The following is a 17155-nucleotide window of genomic DNA, read 5'->3' on the forward strand; positions in this document are numbered from 1 at the left end:
GAGTTATACTTCGAAAATATGATTTAAAAATTTTATTGAAGTAAAGTGATTTACAATGTTGTGTTAGGTTCAGGTATACAGCCAAGTGATTCAGTTATCTATATCTATATCTATATCTATATCTATATCTATATCTATATCTATATCTATCTATATCTATATCTATATATATATTCTTTTTCAGATTCTTTTCCCTTGTAACTTATTACAAAATACTGGGTATAGTTCCCTGTGCTATACAGTAGGCCCTTGTTGGACCTATCTGATTTGAAAATGACTGGTGATCTATGCTATTAAATATTAAAGATTAATATCCACTATAGGCTGAATGTTCGTGCTCTCCCCACCCCCAAATTCATATGCTGGAACCTGATCCCCAGTGTGAAGGTATTTGAATATGGGAATTTGAGGAAGTGATTAGGTCACGTGGGTGGAGCCCTCATGAGTGAGAGAGTGACCTTTTAGGAGACCCCAGAATGCTCCTTAGCCCCTTTTCATCACGTGAGGACACAGCAAGAAGACAATTAGGAAAACAATTCTCACTAGACACCGAATCTGCTGGCACTTTGATCTTGGACTTCCCAGCCTTCAGAACTGTGAGAAATAAATGTCTGATGTTTAAACCACCAGTTTATGGAATTTTGGTTATATCAGCCAGAATGGGCTAAGATTATGTCTTATAGTACTTGCCTTAAATTGCCATTTTGTTCCTAGATCTCAGGCAGGGCAAGGGGTTTTGTCTGATTCTCCAGATAATCCTAAAGAGAGATTATTGAGTTCAAGCATCTCAATTAATACTTGATCTACTCCAACAGTATCTATCTTTTGTCACTACTATTTTATTTTAATTGTCTAGTTGTTTCGGTTCTGAAAACTTAATTGGTGAGTGGGTATGGTACATACAAATGCATATATGAGGTGATTCTCTTTGGTTATCATGCTTTTCCAAGTATATTTCTGTGCTTTCCTCTTTAACTATTCATTCTGAAACTCAAAACTGTTATTTTACTTTCCCATTACCCTATAAATGTAGTAAATATACTTGATTTTTGCTTCATTAATTTTCCAGTTAATCAACATCTCCTTAATTAGCTCAACATTTTTATTAATATTTACTTTCAATATCTACATTCTCCTCAATTTCAATTCCAAACCACAAAATCTAAAAATATTTCCTTAACTGAACAAATTTGGCAACTCATCAGTACAAATTCTCTTCCAACCTCTCTTTTTTAATAACAATAAATAAAAATTATCTGAATATATTTATACTGCTTATATAGCATTTTTCCCTTTCCAATGTGGCCTTTAAGAATAGCACAATGTTATTTTCTGTTATGTACTTTAATCTTACAGCAGAGTGAAATATTAAATGTGGGTTAAGCTCTAAAATTATTGAGAAGAAAATTATACACACACACACACGCACACACACACACATATATATACGTACATAGGGCCACTGAAAATCTCTTAGAGAAAGGTCATGTTGAAGATTGGCAAACGAATATTTTCCTTCGATATCAGAATAGGTTATTGTTTCCTTGGTTGAGTTTCAGATGAAATGGTTGGCCTGAATTTAGGAGGCATATTGTAGGGAAAATAAGTATCTTTAAATGATAAAATTGTACTTCAGTCAGTAACAGGCAACGACTGAATGGACAGTCAAATCATGTCTCCCTCTCCTTGTTTGCTAGGATGTTCCTTTATTGAAATGATGGCAAGAATCTTCTGCAGTTATTAAATTGTTCTTTTCTTTTCTCCTTGACTTGCTTACTCTCTTCTTTTGTCAGAGACAGCTGAATTTACATATTTTAAGTCTGTGGATCAGGTGACAGACTGCACTGCACAAAATGATCCATTGGTATGATGACTGTTTTTAGTTGACTAACCTTAGAATGATGAAACAAAATAAAATATACTTTATTTTATTTACTCTCATGATACAGCTTAAACTTTTAACTTTTCTTTTGTGAGAAATGAGAAAATGAAGACAGAAAGATGAAAGAGAAATGTAAGGTTCATTGAGCATATATTCTATGCCAGTAATTCTGCATGATGTATGCCATCAACACTTAAAAATAATCTCATAAAATGCATTATTTTACCCATTTTATAGATAAGAAAACAGACTCAGAGAGATCATTTGTTGAAAATTATACAACTAATACACACAGTTGCTTTTTTACCAGGAAGTAGATTCCAAAGTCCAAGTTCTCTCCAGAAAGCCACCCACCCTCCTGTCACCTAACTTTATTCCTATTTTAAGACAAATGCTTTTGGGACAGCAGGTTGAGGTTTCCAAGACCTTGTTAACTCCCACCATAGTCCAAGTACGACAGTTTTTATTTCACTTGTAAGCAACAGGAAATTTATTCCTTGTGGTTCTGATTCATGTATACTGTACTCACAAAGTTGTCTAATGTTTTATCAAGAGCTTTTTGAACTGCAAGCCAGATGATTTTTTTTTAATTTACTGGAAGTAAAATGTTGTTGATATAAACAGAATGGAAGCGCCTCAGACTATTAGATTAAAAACAGGACTTAAATCCCTAAGTTTATACTCACAATGATATGCTATAAATGTAGCAAAGCATATTTTATTGTTTATACTTTTGATTGCCTAAAATTAACATGATAAACACAAGTGTGCTTTTTCCCCTAGTGCTTATCAGGGGTGTGTGTGTTTGTGTGTGTGTGTGTGTGTGTGTGTGTGTGTGTGTGTGTATGAAGCTTCTATTTCCTCATAGTGATATATTAATAAAGTGTCTACTTTAAAAATTATCGATATTTCTAGGAATTTTTTTAAAATTCAAATCAGCATTATATATAGGTCCATGATTGAAGCTGTATTTGAATACACCATGCCAATGCTTTCATGCAAAGTTAAAGATGTTGGTTTTTAAATCATAGGTAGTCTAGTAGTTCAGAAACATTAAAAGTGAAATTCCTGATTCCCTTTGAAAATAGTTGAGACTGGAGAGGAAACAAAAATTGGTTGGACTTTAGTGAGCTGAGGAAATAAATCCCACTCTGTATAGATTGACATCCTAATGTCACAAATCAATTTAGAAATTATGCACAAGATAAATCTCTTTCCTCTCATTGCACCAATGTATTTAGCTTAATCACGAGCATCAGTGGAGACAGAGCCTAAAAAATAAATTGTTCACTGTCTCCAAGACAAACCCCAAATAAGAAACTTGATATTTTGCATAAACTCTATCTCTGGAATATGCTTTTGAAAAGACATGCCATAATTATATGTAGCATTATAGAGGTTCTTGTGTTTATAAATATTTTCAAAAGGCTTTGAAATTGTTTGTAAATCCAAAGTTTATAAATGACTTATGAAATCCACAAATTTGCTAAACATGTTTCTGCATTTTTGTATTATGCTCTGTGATTTTTCTTTCTGTGTTGTGTAAGTCAAAGAAAATGATATACAATATGGCTAGATAGGACTAAAATTTCCAAACAAAAGAAGCATCTGTTTTTCTAATTTAGTTTTTGAATTTATGTTGGTTTCACAATTGGTTACTCTGCAAACAATGTGGTTCAAATGACAATGACATTGATTACATTTCTACTTTACACTAAGAGCATTTTTATCCACGATTGTCAACTCCAGTAACCAGCAAAAACTAAGCCTTTAAGCACCTCTGTACCTTGGGTATTGTTTTACCCAATCTGAAGCAGATTGAACTGTAACTTCGCAGGAGGCTGACACAGTTTTCATGAAGCCGGAAATGACTGGAATTTTAAAAACTGGGTTGCAAGAGCTTATCTTTTGATGTATATTTTAAAATTTTGGAGCAAGCTACTTATGCCTGTGGTTTCTCCACTATGCTCATCTTTCCAACAGTACTTTGAAATGATTTCTAGGTTGGGGACTATGGGCCAGGTGAACTTTGTCTCAGCATTAATTCCTACTTTCTTTATGCTTCTATGGGGTGTGTTCCTAATTCCTCTCTTAGCCAGTGGAAGAGGCTATGTTATAAATGGGTAACAAGCCTTCAGAGTATTATCCCACCGTACACAACTTTGATTCCCAAGGTGGTTACCATCAATTGCTTTAGTTCAAAATTTCACTTTGCAGATCATCTAAATATTCACATCTGCACCTTGATTTCTTAAAAATATTTTTATGTCTATCCTGCATCCAAATAGACTGTGGGCCCTTCAGTACAAGGAGAAACTTGCATTCCATGAATTTTCATCTAGTCACTTGATCATTTAGCAAATACTTATTGAGTAACTACTACGTTTAAAATAGTCTGCTCCATGCTGGCTCATAGGAACAACTGGACACATTCTTCTGGTTAAGGATACTTCTTGTTTCAATAAGGTGAGAACTTTATGGAAAACCCATTGGAAATTGAGTTGACCAGTATGCTCTACTGAAATATTTTCATACTATAACTTGTATCTATAATGCTAGAACATTTAAATTGTGTAATTTCTAGTTATGACATCTTAGTCCTGATGGCTACCATTTTGTATTTTTTCTGTTGAGAGGAAATCATTACTCTATACCCAGGAAATGGAAAACTCTGAATCATCTGCCATGGCTTCTGCTATGATACCTTCAGTGATTTGATTAGTTTTTAGATGTGTATTAAAATAACATTTTTGTCTTATAAGTAAGATAAACTTAATGACCATTTTTAACATGACAAGATATTATAATAAGGTATTAAATGGATATTATTGCTCCACAGTGAAACCAGACTAGCTTTAACGTATTCTTTATTGAATGGTGTTTTATACTATAGCAAGAAGAAATTGCCAGCTAAACTGTTTAATTACTACCTCACTGAGAAAGCCAAAAATGACCTATTACCTGATTTCTTTTCATGTCATTTTGATATTACCTGGGCATGTAAACCTTACTTGAATAGTCTTATAATACAATGTATAACTAACCCAAATCTGGAATCAGGTAAACTTGGGTATAAAACCTGCTTTTGTCTTTCAGGAACTGTATCACGGTGGGGAAATAATTTTGTTCCATGTAAAACTCAGTTTTACCATTTGGGAAATGGAATAACAAAAAGTATTTTCATGAGTTTATGCATGGGATACTTGAAAAGAGTACAAAGCAACCACTCCAGAAATGGTACCTGATGGTATTTTAATGGGTTTCAAATAAATCAAATTTTTGCCAAATTTATTGGAACAGATGAAGCAAGTCTTAAAAAGTTATAGATAAATTAGTAAATAATTAACTGGTCAGGAAACAACTGAAACTTTTGGTGATTCTTAATCTATCATTATTAGCAGAGACTGAGCACATTGTTTTATTGAAGTGACTATGAAGTCATTTAGTAACTGTAAGAGATGTTTAGTCATCACATCATCCTAATACCACTATGAGGTAGGTAATAAGATGTCCATGTTACAAGTGAGGAAATTGAAGATTAGAATGAAAGTGATTTTTCAGGGTAAATCAACTGTGAAAGAGACAGGGCTGGAAACATATTAACTTCCACATATGCTTTCCAGTAGCCTGTCATTATAATTAGCATTATACAAACATAACAAACATAGCAATTTGTTAGTTTTGTCAAAAGAGTCAAATCATCACTGCTGATCTAATCATTATTAAATGTCTAGTACTTGCTAACTACTGCGTAACAGTCTTTAATTCATATTTTAATAACATAATCCTTCAGTTATAAGCTATACTTACTGGGCACCAACTCTGTTGCTATCCTAGCCACCAGAGATATTCTGAAGAAGATGCATTCTTCACCATAAAGAGCTTACAATGTCATAAGGGAAAAACACAAATAATCACACTATTACAGAACAACACAATGTGTCACCACAATGAATTTTATCCCATTATCCTCTTTGTATAGATGAAGATACAGAGGCTTAATAAGAAACATAAACAACTGTAAGACATTGACTAATATGAGGAACAGCCTGGATTCAAACTCAAATTATTCTATCATTTGTCCTTTAAACATTGTTAATATACCATGTCCATAGTCATTGCCAACAACGGATTTCTGATGCTTAGAGACACAATTATGCATAGCTGCATCTTGATTGGTGTCATTCTAGACCTGTCTGGCTCTGATCTAAGGGACTGTTTTATGACATGGAATGAATATAAAATATGGCAGACACTGTTGTTTGTATACTATCCACCATTTCTACTCTTCTTATTTATTAAAAAAAAATTGTTCAGATATCTCATACTCATGCTTTTCTGGATTCTCCTTAGCTCCAGGAAGTAAATCATTGTTGATTCAAAGAACCAGGGCAAACCCATTCTCCTTGACAGTGCAGAGTTAGACCTGTCCTGCAGTTTTAGCAAATAGGCTGAGGAAAGACATCTGCTGGGAACCACCTAGAAAGAGTTCACTAAAGAGATACACAGAAGGAAAGACTTCATTTTATGCCTCGCTACATTCTGTAGCAATCTTGGGTCCATAAAAGGCAAACCAATTCACTGAGGATGACAGATCATAAAGAGAGAAAAAAGTTAGGTCATTGATGATGTCAATACGCCACTGAATTACTCAGTTCTCAAACCACTTTACCTTCAGACTTCTAATAATGTGAAATAACAAATTTTACTTCTTGCTTAAGTAACTTTGTGTTGAATTTTCTGATTTTTGCCAGAAAGAAGTGTAAAAGGTATTTTTATGGGATTCCTCACACAGGCTCTTTAAAAAAAAAAGTTTTCTTTTTCCTTGCCATGTTCCCCCTTCCTCCTAATATATTTTAATGACATGTACATCTTACAGTCATATTGAAGGGTGTTAGATGAAGTTTAAAGTCTCTTTTTGGGCGCAAATTTGGATAGAAAACCTTGATTTGTGACAAAGGCTATAATAACTGGGCACATATGAGACACTCAAAGACACTATGGATTGTTTGTCTTCAAAGACATCTTAATCCTATGTCTGACTGTCCAAAAGTACAAAGCAGGAGTAGTGCAATAAAGCTAAAAATTTCAATATATAAATTTGGATGTCAAATCAAAAAAAAATGATTCCTTTTTACTCAATTTTATTGTAAGCATAGAAGGCAATTACAGCTAGGAAGAAATAAAAACATGCAAAACAAATAATAGAATATTTTGCCATGCACGTGTGCTAAACTGGATTGTTTGGATATTCAGTCAAGGTGTATCAATACTGTTGGAGAGGTTTAAAAAAAATAAATACTTGTATGGAATCATTTTGTGTGTGTGACTGTATTACAGATACTTAATATACAAAAAGAAGGATGCCACATAATCTTTGCCCACAGAGTGGCCACCACGTGGAGATGACAACTGGGGGACAAGTAACTGAACAGTTACAGTGTATAGGCATAAATGCAAACTAGAGATGTGCCAGGCAGTTCATCCAGGGATGCCTATCTGTGTGAGAATTGATGGTAGTGGATTATGAGTGGGCTAGAATAAAGAAGTTCTACAGATAAGGAACCAGTTGTTCTAAATCTTAAAGAATGCACTCAAGGAACTGCAAATAGCTACAGTAACCAGATTGTATCCTCCATGTGGAAGTGTGGAAGGAAGTTAAGCTGGAGAGGAAAGTAGGAGCCAGGCTGTAAACAGGAGGAAAATAATGAGGGACTACATTGGAGTAGTGGGGAATGGGCAGTGGAATTAGCTAATTGGTAGGGTGACTATTTAACTCATTAATTGTGTCAACTAAAGTGGAATAATCTTTACAGTGAAAGGGAGCACAATCGATAATTATTATGAATAAAAGGTATATATGGGAACTGTTTTGGGTAAACTAGGGTGCATAGCCACCATAATCCAACTGAAATATATTCAAGATTTCTTTATTTGACAAAATTAACAGTAAGTACATAGTGGCTGATCTTCTGGGGGTGGTGAGTGAGAATAAAGAGCATAAGATCATCTTCAGGCTTCTGATGTAGGCAAGACTAATGGCAATTACTTTCACTGTGATAAAAAATACAGAAGAAGGAACAGGCTTTCAGGGAGAGGAAATGAGTTATACTTTAGACATGTTGAGTTTGAGATGTTTGTAGGAAATCTGAGTAGCCCTGTCTATAGAAATTTGAAATGTGAATTATGAAATCAACAGAGAGATGTTCAGTACTAAGATCAGAATTCGGGAATCATTAAAATAAGATGGAAGTTGAAGCTGTGGGGAGGGTTAATTTTGCCTTCTTTCCCCACTATATACAGCAAGAGAAGATAACCAAAGAAAGAATTCTCATGAATAACAAAAAATATGTGTCATATTAAAGAAGAGAATCCCATACGGAGATGCCATACAGGAAACTGAAAAAAGAATCAGAGACATGAAGAAACCAAATAAGGAAAGGTGTAATGGAAAAAAAGATGAGAGTTATTTCAGGATGGTTGCTAGACAGACATCTTTAGTTTTGTTTAGATGTCTATTCCCTTCATCTGGTAACAGAGGTTCCTTATCTGTGAGAACCCCATCCTTATGCTCCCTGACTTACACATGCAGGCACACACACATTCACATTCAGCACCAGGGTTGATTATTTGATGCCAGTTATTATAGCCCACTCCTCCCAGGTAATGATGACCAATTCAAGGGTAGTCTTGTGACTTAAATCTATTTCTCCCAGGTATTTTAATCTTGACTGAACTGGCACATGGAGACATGGTAGTGAGAGGCGAATCATTCCAATACCAGAGCTCAAAAGACTGTCCATGAGATCCTGACTGAGATCTATGGCTTATCTCTGAGTTCTGTACTTCTTAAGCCCTGGTTATTCTGTTTTTCCTTAGATTCTGTGAGTTGACTGGTAACCTTAAAATAAATGCTCTTTTTTCCCCTTGATTTGAGTAATCTAGAATTGGTTTCTGTTGCTTACAATCAAAGAACTCCAGATGAAGCCAAAATCAGTAACTGGAAGTGAAGTATTACATGTAATGGATTCTAACAAGTTAGTGGTTGAGTGAAAGTGGGGTAGAGGACAATTAAGTTTCCTCTCCTAGACAGAGACATCTGCAAACTTTTAAAAATAGCCACAAAGCATCTGATTAGCTTATTAGCTGTTGTGTTTTGTGAATTAGAATGTGTGAAAATGAAAATGGAGCTTTAATATAGTTGGTATGAAAAAAGTCAGGGTGTTGGAATGTATAGGCTTCTTTGTGTCATCTTCAATATGGTTCCACAGAAAGGGAAATATGTTAGTCTGAACTGGTTTATGTGGAAGCAGAGAAGTAAGGCCATGTAGTCTTCCCAAAGGAGGTCATTTATGACTTTGGCTAGCAGTTTAAGATGGTTGAATGTTTGCTAACCATTTCCTTTGTAGAATGGAAAATCCAGATTCTGTTCCCTCACTAAAATTGATATGAACCTAAAAGGGAGCAAGGAGATTTAGTGGTAGATAAATCTGGGAACAAAAAGACCTAAAGAAGGTAATGGAGAAAAACTGACCACCTAGTTTCTACCACAGAACTCCTTCTGCTTGATAAATACAAATTATTATCACTAATGTAAAAGAAAGAAATCCACTGGTGTTTGGCCTACTGGCAAGGGGGAATATTACATTAAGAGTGCTTTACAATTGCTGCTTATTGCTTAGTATTTTTATCCAGAGGCAGAGACAGGATAGCACTTAGGTTCATAAATGTTGACTTATCAAAAACTCTTGAGTTTGGTTACTAAGTCAGGAGTCACAAAACTACAAATAACTCACAGTTGTCTAAAATCATAAGGAAGTTTATACAGCCAAGGAATCCCCAAACCTGCCAAATAGAGGCTTGTGTTTGCTCAACGCCCACACAATTTCCTGGTTCCTGAATCCAACCACCAGAAATTGATCTGCTAAAGCAGAAAAGTCTCCAAAAGGAACATACTCGCCATTTCCCATCTTGTATGTGGCAATAGAGGGCAAAAGATAAGGAAACGCCTTCCATGTAGCCAACTACAGCCAAGTCAGTTGACCAAGGGGCTCATTCCTCTGCTAGGGCAGAGAGACTTTGCTGTCTTTGACCTTCAGAATATGCGATATATCCTCACACATTTCCTCAAACACATCACAGTCTCTTTTCCATCTATATCTTTGTATACCCCATTCCCTCTGTAAATCTTTTTTTCTCTTTATTTCCCAAGACAATCCTATGCTTTCTTTAAATCTCAGCATATGAATGATCTTTCGAAAGCTCAAACCTCCCTAATCCCAACTCCTGCCTGGATCTGATGATGCTGATACTGACCAGGTTTCTTGGCTTTCTCCAATCAATAGAAATTGATTAGAGACCAGACAAGAAATTCAGGCAAGGCTTTACTGAGGCCCCTGCTGTAGCATGGGGGAAGCAAGAACAAGGAACAGGTTCCTTTGCTCACTTGCTACCCAAGGGTAGGGAGAGCTGGTTCCTTATATGGGGTGAGGGTAAGGGTGGCTAAGGTGGTTTGCCCACCCCTTTGGTGGTGTTGAGTGCAGGGGGCATGTGCAGTACCCTGCTTTTGCTCCCAGCTCTTCAGAAGTGGTAGTTGGGTTTTATTTATTTATTTTTGGTCTTTTTGTATCTTCTTGTCCATAATTTGCCCCAACTGCGCATGCACAGTTATTTTTAATCCCTTATAGTTTCTTTGTATTTTGTTGCCTGAGGAGAAGTGCAAGCATTGCAGCACTGCAGCAAAGGGTCGCAGGTCCAGCCTGTCTCAATGCCCCAACTCTGTGCTCCTGCTGCAGCTAGTGTATTTCTGTACTTCCATAACTTTTTTTTTTTCTTTTCTTTTGGCTATACAGTCCTTCTTTCCATCTTGAAACTATGCATAACTTTAGGTCAGAGTAAGTTGCATTTCCCTTTGTTTTTCCAAGGCTTGGTCCAACTTCTGCCTTCAAAAATTACAAATTAAAGATATTATTAAGTACTCAACAAATGCTTTTTGAATGAATGAAAAAACCAATCAGTATAGCCTATTCATTCAAGATTTGCTGTGAAAGAAATGAGTGTACATTTAGTAATGAATAATTAATGTGAGATTAATTAAGCTCTTACCACATCCTAGGTACTCTTTTATGGGCTTTTTATCTTATTAACTCAGTGAGTCCTCAAAACAATCCTTTCTTAAAGTAGCTACAATTATTCTCCACAGTTTACTGATGAGGAAAGTGACGAACAAAGTTAAGTAACTTACCTTAAGTTATACAATTAACAGGTGTCAGAGCGGAATTTATTTCTGGGTAGTCTGACTTCTTACCCACCTTTATTAACCAGTACTTTATACTGCCTTTCTTGACCATGAGGAAACCAGGTGCAAAGTCCATTTATTTTTAAATGTTTAAAACCAGCAGGTTGTTTGTGTTTTATCCAACTAGGTTTTTGGTACTATCTAGAAAGCTTATTTGTACTTTAGGCAGCTTAAAATTTAAACTGTCAATTATATTCTACAAGACCTGAAGTGTTTTTTGTATTCTGTCTGACATATAAGAATATGCCAAAACAAATCAGATTATAAGTCAGGCAAATATTACCATAAACACTTGTGTAAAGTTAATGATTTTTGAATACGTCATAGAAATATTTCCAACAGCAATTATAGACATTTTTTTTGTGATTGTAGCACTAGAGTTTCTTCAGAATTAAGTAAACTTGGCTGTGTTAACCAGCTATTGGTTCTTTCGACTAAACTTTGATTAATTAATAATAATAAAAAGAAAAAAACTTAAAGGTTCATATACTTTTAAAGTAAAACAAACTAATTCGTGGAAAATTAGTTTGAACTTACTGGTTGGGTTAAGCTGACTGGTTAATTACTGTCATTTACTTTCTGACTTTATAATCCTGCAAAACTTTCTCTACTCTCACCATCACTTCGAACTAATCTATTTTTTGTAAAAAATCTATTGAATTATAAAATAAATGTAAATTTTCACTGTCAAAAACTATGATAAAAATAAGAGCTGACATTTTGAGATTTTTCTTCCAATCTTTAATTTTTTAAATTTAGAGTTATGGATACATTGATAGATAAATGTATTTAGATAGACACAGACATACATACAGTGAAAGTATCTATTTTTAGACTTTTTTTTAGACATCTTAATTTTTCACTTAAAATAAAAATTTTCCATATCATGAAATACTGTTAAAGTTTATCAAATAGAACATTCTATGAGTACATCTTAATTAATGATACTGTTCCTCTATTGCTGAACATTCAGGTAATATTCAGGATTTATTTTTATGGCCAGATAAATGATAAAATCTCTATGCATCAATCTTTGTTCATGGTTCTGATTATTACTTGGGGATTATCTTTTTAAAAATAGAATTACTGGGTTGAAGAGTATACAGGTTTTTAAGCTTTATTTATATATATATATATATAAAATAAATAAATAAATTAATTAAATTATTTATTTATTTAGTTAGTTAGTTAGTTAGTTAGTTATGGCTGCATTGGGTCTTTGTTGCTGCGCACCGGCTTTCTCTAGTTACGGCGAGCGGGGGCTACTCTTCGTTGCGGTGTGCAGGCTCCTCACTGCAGTGGCTTCTCTTGTGGCGGAGCACGGGCTCTAGAACGCAGGCTTCAGTAGTTGTGGCTCGCGGGCTCTAGAGCGCAGGCTCAGTAGTTGTGGTGCAAGGGCTTATTTGCTCTGCAGCATGTGGGATCTTCCCTGACCAGGGATCGAACTGATGTCCCCTGCATTGGCAGGCAGATTCTTAAGCACTGCACCACCAGGGAAGTCCCAAGGTTTATTTATATATATTTAATTTTTTTTAAAATTACTTTTCAGGAAGAGTGTACAAAATTGCTGAATCACCAGAAAGGTATGAGAATGTCCATTTCACACTCTTGCCTACAGTGAGAAATACGATAAAAATTTACTTGCTAATTTGAAGAGTAAAAATTTTATGACATTTATACTTTAATTTGCATTTCTTTATTTGTGAGCTGTATTTTTCATATTTCTATTGACTATTTGCATCTTTTGTATAATTTGTATCATCATATTATTTATGGTGTATTTTTCATATTAATTTATGTGCACTTTTTAGGCAGTATGGCTTTGAACACTTTGCTCATTATTTTTGTGACCACTATTTTTATTACATTATTTTAATCTAATGTATATATTTTGAGTTTTCTTTAATCTTTCCATGCTAAATGTTTTTACTATTACAATATTTCATGAGATAAATCACCTGAGTTTTGCCACTGAAACTGTGCCAAGAACATGCTAAATATTTTAAACATTGGCAAATAACTGGACAGCTGATGGAATTTTAAATTTTTCTTCTTAATAATATCCATTTCTAAGTCTCCAGTTGTTTTTTAAATTGAGCTGTAATTAACATAAAATATTGTATTAGTGTCAGGTGTACAACATAGTGATTCAATATTTTTATACTTTATGAATTGATAATCCCAATAAGTCCATTTGCCATCTATCACCATACAAAGTTGTCACAATATTATTGGCTGTTTAGAATATAAGTATTTACTCAAAATACTGATTTAAAATTAAAGAAATTGAGCAACTGTGCTCTTTAGTGACTTTGTATTGCAAATATTCGGCTGAGTACAGAGATAAAAATAAGGTCAGGACTTCGGTTTTCTGCTCTAATCATTGGCTTTATTCAAAGAAAATTCTAAGCAATTAAAATGCTATCACTTGCAAGATCCAATATAAGCAAATCCTGTGGCTCTGATTTATTTGTTGTTTATTTAAAGGTGTGATTCTGCTCTCAGAGAAGTTCACATTTACCAAAACATTTGCAAATCTCTCATCTTCAACCTATAGAAACAATTTTCAGATATGCAAAATATAGTTGTTTTTAAATTGTAGAGAGAATTAAGTTTGGTTGTATAAACTACTAAAATTATATTCTAAACTGGGCAATAATTTAATTAGCCTTTTTTACAAAGAGAATTTAATGAAATAATATATGCTCAATATATTGACATAAATGTCAAATAAATGACAAAACCAAATACATTATAATCTAACTAAATATTACTTAACCTTCCTCAATATTAATTTTTTCTGTTCTTATATGTTTTTCTTGTTTATATGTTGTATATATCATGTCATTGTACAATTGCAAAGTTAAGACTTTAACCTGGACTAACTTAAGTGGTAGATACTTTTGCCTGTTTTCAGTATATACAAAAAAATTTGAACTCAAACATTATATTTTTTTTATCGTCTCATCTTTCAGTTAGAGTCATATTACAACAATCTCGTGTGACTGTTGAAAGGGAGACATTGGAAAAGACAATTCATTAGGCTTATAAATACTGTCAAATACTTTTTCAATGGAATATTAATTTGCTGTATCCTAAAGTAAGAGTAATACACCACGAAATAGGAGATTTGGGTCTCGCAAAATAATACTTCATGTGCTAACAATACAAATAATATAATTTTAACATGTATAATTCATATTTAGGCACTTACCATGACAAATAATTTTCTTGAAATTATTTTTAGAAGCAAATGAACATAATCTCTAAAGCAGAAGAAATGCTCAAAGTATGTGCAATGCTGTACCCAGCACACAGTTGGTGAACCAGTAAGAAAATGACACAGTGACGGTATAAATGTTGTTGGAAAGTTTGGGGCTATATTTGTCAGCACTGGTCCTGTCTGAGGACAATAAGCTTAAGTGCCTCAAATCTGTTTCCTTAACTAATCTGATTGGCTGGGCAGGTTCCTCCTTTGTCCTCACATCTCCATGAGTCACATTCTCAGAGCCACACCCTTGAAGGAAGAAAATGACCTTTGCTTACTCAACAGCGTTGTTCTTCCTCTAAGATGCACCTTCTCCATTCCAATCACCACACTAGTCTAGTTCAAAGTCTTAGTAGCTCTCTGATTATTGCATCAGTTTTCTAATTGGTCATATTATTTCCAGTCTCATATCTAATATCTACCAGATTCATTAATTTAAAACATAAATCCAGCCATAACATCTCCTTAATTTAAATCCTTCAGGAAAAACTGGAACTCTCATACATTGTTGTTGGGGATGTAAAATAGTGTAGCTACTTTGGAAAATGGTTTGGCAGTTTCTTAAAAAGTTGAGCATAAATTTGCCATGTGACCCAAGAATTTTATCCCCAAGTATCCACCCAAAAGAAATGAAAACATAAGTCTATGCAAAGACTTAGATGTGAATGTTTGTAAAAGCATTATTCATAATAACCAGAAAATAGAAACACTCTAAATGGCCATCAACTGGTGAATAGATAAACAAATTATGGTACATCCATATCATGGAATATTATTTGACAATGCAAAGGAATAAACTACTGAGACATGCTACAACATAGATGAACCTAAAAAACCTTAGGCTAAATGAGAGAAGCCAAATGCAAATGACTAGATATTGTATGATTCCATTTATGTGAAATGTCTATAAATAGCAAGTCTGGATACAGAATGGATACACAAAGCAGATTGGTGTTTTCCTGGGTCTGGGGGCAGGAATGGAGAGTGACAGAAAATTGGTATGAGGGGATATTTTGGAGTGATGGAAATAGTCTAAAAATAAGATTGTGTTGATGACTGCACAACTCTATAAATTTAATAAAACTCATTTAATTATACACGTAAAAATGTGAATTTTCAGGCATGTAAATGATATCTCGTAACATTATTTAAAGAAACAGCAAGGGGGGAGTCCAGGCATATATGGGGACAAGGGGTATACAAGAAATCTCTGTATCTTCCCTTAAATTTTGCTGTGATCCTAAAAAAATAGTCCTAACTAAAGAAAAAATGTAAAATAAAAAAGAATATGGTGAACATTTTTTCAAAGAAAATAAAACAAATACTCTTGAAGAGAAATTTAAAAAATGGAAAAATATCTAAAACAAAATTCAACAAGCAACTCTTCAGGTGGTCCTGACCTCAGGATCCAGCCTAGGTTCCTATATATTATTCACAGGATGCTCCCCACTCTTGTCTCTTGCCTTCCTTTCCACTCATACCTCATTGTGGTATTGCTGGTTGTTCCTTGCACCTTTTAGGCTGTTTCTTGAGTCTAAGCCTTTGCTCATTCCCCTGTACATGAAATGCCACTCCTCACTAATCCTCCCCCCCCCCCCCCAACTCCTGTATCAAGTGTGCTTCTTATTCATCTTCAAAAAAACTTACCTTGGTCTCCATGCTATCCCTCCAACTCTCTCCTTAATCTCAGAGTGAAGTATTCTCCCTAATGCTCCCATAATACCTCCAAATACTGTACAACATACATTTACATAGCTGTTTATTTATGAGACTGCCTCCTTCTTTAGACTCTGACTTTATAATTATTATTACTTTTGATATCTTTAGAACCTAGCACAGTGCCTGGCACCAAATAAGTGCTCAAAATGTTTGTGGAATAATGAATTAATATATATATGGATGCTAGAGATTAAGAGTCAGTGTTTATGGGGCACTGTCATCCAATCTGACATGGACTACTACTTCATCCTTACTTTTGACAGCTGAATTCCAGGGGAGATGATGCAATGACATCTATATGAGATCACAGGTTAAAATATTTCATTTATGAACTCACGTCAGTTCATGTTTTCCAAAATGTGAAATGGTAATCTTTTGACCAAATCCATCACTTACACATAGGATGGATCAAGTGTATGTGTGTTGTGACTGGTGACTTGCAATGATGATAGGTCACATTGCCTAACAGGCTGTCAGTTCCCAACATGATTTACAGTTCACAGTAGGGACCACAAGGGGAGATGGAAGGCTACTTGGGGACCACCTGTTACAGGTGTGGAATGCAGTACCTTTTTCAGCTGTAATGAAATCACCTCATCAGGAGGATTTGGAAGCTATTCAATAGGCAGTGGGTAAACAAATATGCCAGGCAAACTAAACACCACCAAATGATGGATTTCAGACATGGGAGTTAAGATAAAGCTAGAAGTTTCACACTGCTTCATTTCATATTACTAGAACTATGTAGGGGATTGTGGCATTACTAAATCCTGCTGTACATTGAAATGAAGCCACAAAGATGAACACTATTTCCTAGGGCAGTAATACCAAGCCAATATCATTCTACACAGAATAAGTTATTTGTTTGTTTCAAGGCTCTAAGTATAATGATTGAAAACAAAATGTATAGCAAATGTTCTAATACAAATTGTGAACAGAAACATGTTATTTATTCATAACCCCACAATAAAATATAGTAAGAAAATAT

This window comes from Balaenoptera borealis, assembly GCF_965194805.1.
Source record: "Balaenoptera borealis genome assembly, chromosome: 1".
NCBI classification, from domain to species: domain Eukaryota; kingdom Metazoa; phylum Chordata; class Mammalia; order Artiodactyla; family Balaenopteridae; genus Balaenoptera; species Balaenoptera borealis.